The 11,061-nt window shown below is 33.6% G+C and overlaps 1 pseudogene; it reads left to right on the top strand.

The window, feature by feature from the left end:
- The first annotated feature begins 1,187 nt into the window (after positions 1-1,187).
- LOC131174111 (uncharacterized) lies at positions 1,188-10,840 on the top strand (annotated as a pseudogene).
- The last annotated feature ends 221 nt before the right edge of the window (positions 10,841-11,061 follow it).

The following is an 11,061-nucleotide window of genomic DNA, read 5'->3' on the forward strand; positions in this document are numbered from 1 at the left end:
ATGTCCTTATATATAGCCCGTCTTGGGAATCACATATGGAGCATGTGCGGCTGGCTTTTGAGTTAATTCGAAAGCACCGATTCTTTATTAAACTAAGCAAATGTGCTTTTGGCCAGCAGTAAATTGAATACTTGGGGCACATTGTATCTCGTGAGGGTGTGCAGGTGGATCAATCCAAGGTCAAGGCAATTCTTGAATGGCCTAAACCATCTACTATAACTGAGTTGCGTGGTTTTTTGGGCCTTACAGGTTATTACAGAAAATTTGTGCGTGACTATGGAGTTCTAGCTCAACCATTGACGAACTTATTGAAGAAAGGAAACTTCTTCTGGACTGCCGAAGCTGATGCATCCTTTCTGACCTTGAAGCAAGCTTTGACTACTACTCCAACACTAGCCATGCCCAATTTTGATGAACCGTTTGTCATCACAACCGATGCCTCTAATACAGGAATTGGAGCGGTCTTAACTCAGCAGGATCGCCCAATCGCATTCATGAGCCGTGCCTTGGGGATCTCTAAGCAAACCTGGTCCACTTATGCTAAGGAAATGCTGGCTATATTACAAGCGGTTCGTACTTGGCGTCCTTATCTTCTGGGTCACAAATTTTTTATTCACACAGACCAACGAAGCCTGAAATATATGGTGGAGCAGCGGGTTATCACTCCAGAACAGCAGAATTGGGTTTCGAAGCTTTTGGGGTATGATTATGAAATTGTATACAAACCGGGCAAAGAAAACAAAGTAGCAGACGCCTTATCGCGTGTACAGGGAAGTCCCAGTCTCAATGCACTTTTCATGCCTCATGCCTCTCTTTGGGATCGACTTAAATCCCTTGCTTCTACTGATCCGTATATGATTGATCTTGATAAAAGGCAATCGCAAAACCGGGCAGCCATACTCTTGGAAACTGGATTCTTTGTTTTACAAAAATCGCGTGGTAATTTCTCCAACTTCGACTTGCCTATTCGGCTCTTGCAGAATTCCATGACTCTCCTATCGGTGGACATTCCGTGTTTTACGCACTTTTAAGAGGATCGCCCAAAGCAATTCTATTGGCTCTCTATGCGAACACAAATCCGAATTATATTGCAGCATCGTCTGGCCGGAAGAATAAGGCAATGAACTCGTCCCCGTGGTCTTCTTCAACCATTGCTGATTCCACTTCAAGTCTGGGATGATATTGCAATGGACTTTATAGATGGTCTTCCTTCCTCTGGTGGAAAAGATTCAATTCTGGTTGTCATTGATCGCCTGAGCAAATATGCCCACTTCTTGGCGTTATCACATCCTTACTCTGCAAAAGTGATAGCTGAAAAATTTGTGGATGGGATTGTGAAATATCATGGCATGCCGAGATCGATTATTAGTGACTGCGATCCTATTTTCATGAGCCATTTTTGGCGGGAGTTCTTCAAGCTGTCCGGAACTAAATTGAATATGAGCTCATCATATCACCTTCAAACTGACGGGCAATCTGAGGTCACTAACCGCTGTTTGGAGCAGTACCTGCGTTGTTTTACAAGTCAACAACCATGTAAATGGAGCAATTTTTTGTCTTGGGCAGAGTATTGGTACAATACCTCTTTCCACATCTCTATTGGAATGACTCCCTTTTTCGCCTTGTATGGCAGGGAACCTCCGATGATTCCCCGTTATGAGTTGGGTCACTCATTAGTACAAGAGGTTGATCAGACATTGGCAGCGAGGGATGCGATTTTACAAGACTTGAAAACCCATCTTTCACGAGCTGCGCATCAGATGAAGCAATCTGCAGATAAGAAGCGCAGAGATGTTTCATTCTCTCCTGGTGATTTGGTTTATCTTAAGCTACAACCTTATCGCTGATCTGTCTCCAAACGAGCTTTTGTAAATTAGCCAATCGCTTTTATGGGCCATTTCTGTCATTTAATAAATTGGAAATTTGGCTTATAAATTGCAATTGTCACGCTTCAAAATCCATCCGGTTTTTCATGTTTCCTTCTCAAAAGCATGTTGGCGATGTCGCTCCTATTTCTCATGACTTACCACAACTACGGATGATGGATATGCTTTTTGGAACTCAAGAAATATTGATGCTCGTTGGACTAAGATCGCACGCTTCTTGGAGGAAATTCTAGTTCGATGGAAGAATTTACCACATGAAGATGCCACTGTAATGTTCTCAGACTTGCAAATGCGGTTTTCGTGATCCGAACCTTGAGGACAAGGTTCCATCCGATGGTGTAATGATAAGCCAATACGCCGGTCAACAAGAGTCATTGTGAAGAATAGGAAGTTCTTGAACTAATAATCTGCCGCTTATTTTTCTGCTGCAATTATTCTATTCTTAGTGTGTAAATTGCTTAGTCAATTTCATTAGAGTGCTTAGTCAATTTCTTAGAGTCAAAGCAAATAAATCTCGTTCTTTGCCGATTATGGGCCATGAGAATAGGCAAAGTTGTTGCTTTTCATTCTTATTTAAGAACATGTAATTTGCAGCAGTAGGACATGAATAAAAATACAAACTTCCTATTTCTTTATCAAATCTCTTGGCTTCTATTGGGAGCTAACAATATATATATATATATATATATATATATATATATATATATATATATATATATATATATATATATATATAAGTATAGCTAGCTATATGATTAATTTCAATCCCAATGATATATCATTTGATCATATTGAAGAAACATACTTAGTACTCCTCGTAAAAAAGAATAAATAAAAAGGCTTTGTTTGTAATTAAGTTATGATCAAGGGTGTAATTCTGACTTGCTTAGACTCACATATTGCCCCAACTAACTATACTGATTTAACTCACAGCTAGGGGATTTTTTGGAATTAAAAAATTAAATTTAGAAAGATCCTGATTAGTGTTTCGTATTTTGACTAGGATTAAAACACTACTTCTCTTATTTATACTATTTGATAATATAAGTATTTATACTAATATTTAACGATTTGAGGGAGTGAATTATAAAATGTTACATCTCATAGCTTTTAAGGTAGTATTTTAACTATGATAAAAAAAAATGATACTACTATTTTTATATTTAACAACTAATCTAATAATTATTTTTATTGAATAAATTTACTTTAAACTATTATATTTACCATTATTTATTTTAAAAAAAATAACTATCCGTTAATAATAAAAGTTAATAAAATAGTTAACAGTCACTTAACAGTTAACTAGTACTATAACAACTAGATTATCCAATAGACTCAAAAGAATATATATGCATATGTATACACAGGGTCAAGCAGTTCATAACCAAATGCCGCGTAAGATGAAAAGTTGCATGGAATCATTATACTCTCTCTCTCTCTCTCTGTGTGAAAGTCTAAAACCTACTTTTTAGTCCTCCAACCTTTTGGCCAATGATCTCTCTCTGTGTGTGTGTGTGTGTGTGAAAGTCTAAAAACCCACCACGCCCTCCCCGCCCCCTTCATTCTTTTTTCACTTTATATTGTTGAATTAGTTTCTTTAGTTTCATTTCTAATGTTATGTTTCTCTAGTCTCCAGTTTGGAGTTTTAGTACCCCTCTTTAGATATTGTGGCCGTTGCAAGTGGGTTTCAAAATGGTTTGCTTGCTTGAAGTTTTAACAATCTAGGGGCTATCCTTGCTGGCTGGCAACTTTATAAATGAGAAGGTATCATTCTGCTGTTGGTCACCGATCCGTCTAGGCTATAGGAGAATGAGACACTTAAGCTCTACCACCATGACTTTCTCGATTCTCCAGCTTTCCCCTTGGTTTCTGGCCCACTTGTTTGTCAATCTCTTGATGCCTAGCCTATCTCATCTGGTTCTGCTGGGGTTGATGTCTCGGGGGAGTTCTACTTGATGTCAGTCGAGGCGTTCTTGCTTCTGATTCGGTGAGGCTCTCCTTCTTGTGTGTTTTCTTAAGGTTGTTGATCCCCCTTTAGTAGCTGGTGTTCAAGCTGTTTCAACGTCCCATCTTCCTGCTTGTTGGAGTTGTGAGATCAAATATTGCACGCATTATAGTCTTAGGGGATTCTCTTTGTAAGGTCTTGGGCTTTATGTTTCAAGGGCTTGGTTGTTAATTATTGTTGTAGATAGGTTGCTACTAGTGGATGGTGGGCCTTGTAATCACATGCTTCTCAATGAAATATCTTTCTTTTGGTAAAAAAAAAAAAAAAAAAAAAAGAAAGTGTGCAAGCTAGAATTATCCTGTGCCAATTGGAACTCAATTTTATAAAAAGAAAAAAATTATTATTTAGTTCATATATTTTGATGAAAATAAATGTTTAGTCTCTTTTTGAGAAATGTACTATTTAATTTTTATTTTTTATTTTCATTAAACTTTTTAGCTCCTTCATCAAATTTTCTTTATTAGCCAAAGAAGTACTTTAATACTAAGTAAATTATTATTTAATTCCTCTATTTTAGTAAAAATAATTAGTTAGCCCTTATATTTTGTAAAATATTACCTTTTAGTTTTTTTATTTTAGTAAAGCTAATTAGCCCTTGTATTTTGAAAAAAATAATATTTTAAAAAATATATTTCTAAATGAAAATAAAAATTTTATTGTGTGTTGACTAAATTTGAATTTGAATTTGAACTTTCTAGAATTGTTCAAGCATTTTGATAATATATTTATCAACTATATCCTAACTTTACTCTTTATTGTTTTGAGCTAGACTCATGTAATAATCCGAATTTTTAAATAATTATTTTATGTGTAAATTATAATATTTTAATGTATTAAATATTATGAAAATTAATTTGAACTTTCTGAATTTTCAAAATCGGGTTTTATTTTTCGAGACAATTAATTTTATCAATTTTTAAAAATTAATTTAAAGACCATGTGGCAAATATAAAAATATATTTGGACTCTATAAATATTTTTAAGTTTTTTTGTAATTGTTTTTAGAATTTTTGGGCCTCGTTTTGGCCTCTAAGAGAAAATAAAAATTAAATTTTGAGTACCTTGAATCAAACCGATTGAATTGAATCAGACCATATCAGACCAATTGAATCGGATCAGTCTTCTTCTTTTTCCTTCCCCTCCCTTAAATAAAAATTATATTCTAACTCTTGGTGTTGTGGGCTTCGCTTAGGTGTTGTCGTTTCGTAGAAATTTCACCAGCGACTGGTACTGCATTTTCGGGTCAGACAGATAGGCTGTTAGACCCACTTTGGAAGTGGGTCAGTATTACAATGATTCCCATCATTTTCAGGAGCCTCAGTCGCATTCTAGATGTCAGAATTAACATAGGTAAATCTGAACTCTAAATTACTCATTTTACCTAATGCCAAGTTTAGAATAAAATTTATAAAATATTCATGAGTAGCTAGAAAATTTTATTTCCTTTTTCAATAGTATTATAACATTGTTAAGGATTGCAAGACATGTTTATAGAATTTTTGAAGAGGGTTTAGATGGTTTTTGCAAAATATTAGTTTTAAGCCTTATAGCTGAATCGCATAGTTACTTGAGAATTATCTGGTTTAGCAGGCCCAGAAGGGGCCGTAAGATGTTGTTGTGATGTGGGCCTAAGGCCTTTGGGTTTAGAAGTATTGTTTGAATTACTTTATAGGTTGGGTAGGTCCTAGATACTAGAAAAACCCTGTTAGATTTCTAACTTAAAATAGGATGTCCTTGACTCTTTAAATTCTTGTTTTGAGTTAATGCTGATAAATTCATAAATATAATTTTTTAGGTGATCAGAGTCAGCCTTCCTCTTTCACCCAGCCGCCACAGTGACTTCTAATGATCTGTGAGTAGAAATTGATTTCATTTATAATTTCAATATTATTATATATTTAAGGCATGCCCATACATTCACTTATAAATATATGTATATAGTTAATTACTAGGTATATCTTGTATTGTACATTTATTTGATGAATTTATTGTGAATGTCACCTTAGGGTAATTGGGGGCTTTGTGTGTGTGTCGACGTTCGTGTGGTATGATTATAGATATAGGTAAGATGAGTAGTCGTGGTTGAAGCTTAACTCGTTGGGACCCAATCCTTATATGTGGATAAGTTAGAGTGAGTACGGTTTTGAGTTGATCTCACTGATCTCCGCATTTAGATTATTAAGAGAAAGTCCGACTCGAGTTGATATCGCTGGCAAGTGTTGAAATTAAGAGAACTGTATAGGGGATTAGCTCCTATATATATATATATATACACTTTGATGTGATACACGAGTGTGTGAGTGCTCCAAATTATCTTTTATGTGAATATTGTTTGGATTGATTGGAAATGAGTGTATGTTGAATTTCATACATAGGAATGCATTAGGCTTAGATAGTTATGGAAATTGTATTTAAAATCAATATCTTACTCTATAAGTCAAATGTTCACTCCTATTCAACTATTTTTCCTCAGGTGATAGGTGGTCTTTTTGTGAATAATATGTTTCTTTTCTCGCAGGTTTACCAGCAGCAGCTTAATTGTATTTCATTTTCTTGAATTATATTCTAGACTCTGCCTGTACCAATAATGTTTTAAACTTTTCTGGTATTGTAATAACTTAATCATTTGGGTATTGTAAACTTATTATGTGAATGTACTTGGATGCATGAGATGAGTATTTCCTTAGATGAGGAAGCTGAGTTGCCATTGGATTATTTTTTAGATTGAGGCTTATGAGGGTGAGCTGAGCTCTCCAAATTTTGTTATTTTGTGATTATGGGTCAAATGAGTTAATACACCCTGTTGTATAGTTTAATTTATGGCCGGACTCTATTCGTTTGTTTTATCAAAATTAGACTATGTTTATGGGCTTTATGGTTATACTAGGAATAGCAAGGCTTACTATAGATTTTAGAGGCCTTATATTTATCCAAGTTCTAGTGCCGATCCGGCCCAAAATTTGGGTCGTGACAACTCAAATGGTTTATTTTTTTATTATATATTTTTTATCTAATAAAGTAATTATTTTACATTCTTTCATAAAAAAAATATTGTATTTATGACACCCATAAATATAATATTTTTTTCATCACACTTATCTTAGAATTTAAAATGCTTTCACAAATAAGGCTATGAGATGTATGCATAACAACAAATTAATATTATAATAAGTATGATGAAACTCTAAATTTTAAGAGTTATTGAACATTTATTAATATACAGGGTGTAAGGTAGACATGGGTTTGGTCCGGTCAAAACTAAATTTGATTAAAATTATAATGAATTGAATCGAATTGATTTTGATTGATTTGGTCTAATTTCTTATTAAAAATCCTATTTTTTATTTTTTAAAAAATTAAAAAAAATTAACTGTTCACTTTGATAAATTTGAATCAAATAAAATTTTGAATAGAATTGAAACTGAATCAAAATTAAACTAAACAAAAATCAAGATGAAAATCAAAGGAAACCTATAATGTCCTGAATTTTTAAATAATTAGTTTATGTGGGAATTGACTGGTTTGGCAGGCCTAGGAGGAGCATTGTGTAGTTATTATATTGTGGGCCTAAGGCCTTTTGGATTGAGAAGTGTTTATTGAGTTATTTTGCAGGTTGGGTAGGTTCTAGGTACAGGGAAAACTCTACCAGATTTTCGACATAAACCTAAGGTGTCTTAGGCTCTTTAGTTCTTTGTTTTGAGTTAATATTGATAAATTTCTTGAATATAATTGTTTAGATGATCCAAGTCAACATTCCTCATCTTCTCAGCCGCCCTAGTGACATTTGGATAATTTGTGAGTAGATATTGATTTTATTTATAATTTTAATATTATTATTATATATTCAAGGCATGCTCAGGCATTCACTTGTATATATATATATATATATATATATATATATATATATATATATATATATATATATATATATATATATATATATATATGTAGTTAAATACTAGGCACGCCCTTATGTTGCATATATTATTGGTGAAATTATTGTGGTTGTCGCGTTAAGATAATTTGGAGCTGTGTGTGTGTTGGCGTGCGTGTGGTATGGATATATGGTAAGACGGGTAGTCGCGGTTGGAGCTTGACTCGCTTGGACCTGATCCTTATATGTGGATAAGTCGGGTTCAGTACGGCTTTGAGTTGATCTCGCTGACACCCGCACTTGGATTATCAAGAGAAAGTCCAGCTTGAGTTGACCTCGTTGACAGGTATTGGAATTAATAAAGTTGTATAAAGGATTAGCTCCCATAGGTATATATGTTGATGTGACACACGAGTGTGTGAGTGCTCCAAGTTATCTTTTGTGTGAATATTGTCTGAATTATTTAAAATTATGTGTGCATGTTGTATTTCATACATAGGAATGCATTAGGTTTAGATAGTTATAGAAATTATATTTAAAATTAATATCTTACTCTATAAGTCAAAACGTTTACTTCTGTTCAATTATTTTTTCTCAGGTGACAGGTGGACTTGTTGAAAATAATATGTTTTCTTTTCTCGCAGGTTAAACTAGAAAAGTTCAATTTACTTTTATTATCTTTTGTTAAATTCTAGAACCCCGCATGTACCAGTAGTGTATTATCCTTATCTGGGGTTGTATTAACTAAACTTTTGGAGTTGTAACCTTATTTATGTGGAAATATTTGGATGCATGAGATATTCATTTCTTTGGATGAGGGAGCTAAGCTCCCATTTGATTATTTATCTGATTTGAGGATTGTGAGGGTGAGCTGAGCTCCCCATATTATTGTTTTATTGGTTCACAGATAGTGAATTAAGGCTCCCCATTTGATAGTCTAATTTATGGCCGGATTCTGTCCATTTGATTTTTTAAAATTAGACTATATTTATGTGCTTTATGGTTGGACTAGAAATAGTTAGGATTACTACTGGATTTGAGAGCCTTATACTAACTCAAGTTCTAGCACCGGTCCGGCCTAGAAAATGGATCGTGACAAAACCCTTCAATTCAATCTTGATTCACAAACCTTTAAAGATTAAATTCTGCTGGTTGATTTTTGGTTGATTTTGCGGCAGCTTTTGAAAATTATGATATGATATAATATGTAGATTTGGGCACATTTTTTGATTGATTTATGAACTGTAGATTTAATTTTCAGAAGCAGATTGATCTTGACTTTGGTTTTTCTCTTTTGAATCTTGGTGATTGTTGCTACAGCCTACGTTTAAAGTCACTTCTTCTTCTGAGGCTCCTGGAAATTTTGCTATGCTCTTTTTGTGATCTTGGGCCACTGTCACATTTGTGCCTTCTTGTTTCTTCTTGCTTAAGTATTTATTTACTTGGCTTGTCTATCGGGTTATTTTTTCAGTTTTTGATCTTGAAGTTGATTTTGTATTTTTGTCTTTGGTCTAATATTGGCTGGTTTTGTATTGCTTTTTTCAAGTTTTTTCTCTGAACATAATATGTTCTAGGTGGGTGTATTTAGATTGGTTTGCTGGCCTAGATTAGATGAATGTTCTCATAGTAAATTTTTCTTTGATATTATTTTTAATAAATTATTTACTTATAAAAAAATAATCAATTTAATTTCAACTTCAATTTTAACACTAGACCTTGTCCATGTTTAATGTTAAGAAATTATACTTTCCCTAAGTGTAATATAATTTATCAATTTATTTTTTTTAATTTAATATATATTAAATTATATTATGAGCATTATTTAAGAGAAAATTTATTTATTGAAAAATTAATTTATATATCAGAAGATATATTTATATTATATTTACTAAAAAATAAATTCTCTGAAAATTTATTTTTCAAATATGGAATTTTCTGAAAATTTACTTTTCAAATAGGGAATTTTAAACCAAATGAGACCTAAAATTAAATTGCTAAAAATAAAATTATATTTCTAAACTTTGATCTGATTAAAGCCAAATTGATCTTTTATCTGTCTTAAAAGAGTAAGCAACACAGTTTAAATAAAATAAAAATACTCCTTTCAGATTTTATTTAATCTCTCACCAAAAAAAGGGGCAGTCTATGCAAGTAAAAGCCACAATTAGATTAGCCCATCTCTCAAAATATGCACCAGAGCATGTATTAGCTCCAACTATACCTATCCTTGCTAAGTTTCTCCTCACTGACATTTCAAACAATTTAATTCAGTCCATTCAAGAAGCAGCCGCATATTGTTTGAACCGAATTTCATGTCAAGGTGATGGTGTTTTGGCCTCAGAGATAGGCCAATCTGGTGTTACACATTCTATCTTAAGTTTGCTGCCCCAGTCCAAAAATAGGTTCTGAAAGGTTTTGATAAAATGTGTTTTGGTGTCTTGTTAATTTTGGTAACGTAAATCATTTGATTATAGCTAGAAAATGTGGGTTAGAGATCATTATTGATATGTTAAATTCTTGTAGAGATGGGGACAGGCTGTACTTCTCGGAGATTTTAGGTGCATTGCCACTGTTGAGGTTGCAGAATAGAACGGCTTGACTTCTTAGATTGGGAGGGCTTAATTTCTTTTTGAGCCGGTTAGGTATGGTAGCATGATATCAAGAGAGAGAGCTTGTCAAGCAGTAGGATGACTTGCTGTCGCAAGCCGTGCAAGGTCTATGCTTGTGGAATTAGGAGCAATTCCATTGCTTATTGAATTATTTCAAGATGGACATTGTTACAAGCACTCAGTTTCAGTTGTTAGAAAATCAGATGCAGTTCCAGTTTTGGTTGAGCTTTTGAGGGATGGGAATGGTGAAGTTAGGGGAAAGGTATCAGGGGCTATTGCTCAGTTGAGTTATAATGAGGCTGATCGAGCTGCACTTGCTGATTCAGGGGAAGTTCCAATTCTCATTGAATTATTGTATGAGTTAGAGGATTTGAAGGATAATGCTGCTGAGATTCTTGTGAATTTGGCTGAAGATCCGTGCAGCATGATACAATATTTGAAGCAGTTGATGTTCCTTCATTCCTGAGTTTGCAGAATAGAATGGCTTGACTTATTGTTTCAAATAAGCGCATGGTTAGATCACTGAGACGTTGAGCATTGAACAGCTTGCTCGGGATATATATATTGCCTAATTTTCTCTTATTTCTTTAATATCTGCTGCCTGCAAAATGCTAAAATTGTAGTTACATTGATGGTACTATTCTTTTTTTTTTTTTTTTTGGATAAGCAAAATATTTTTTTAATAAT

Source organism: Hevea brasiliensis, chromosome 15 (genome assembly GCF_030052815.1).
Source record: "Hevea brasiliensis isolate MT/VB/25A 57/8 chromosome 15, ASM3005281v1, whole genome shotgun sequence".
NCBI lineage: Eukaryota > Viridiplantae > Streptophyta > Magnoliopsida > Malpighiales > Euphorbiaceae > Hevea > Hevea brasiliensis.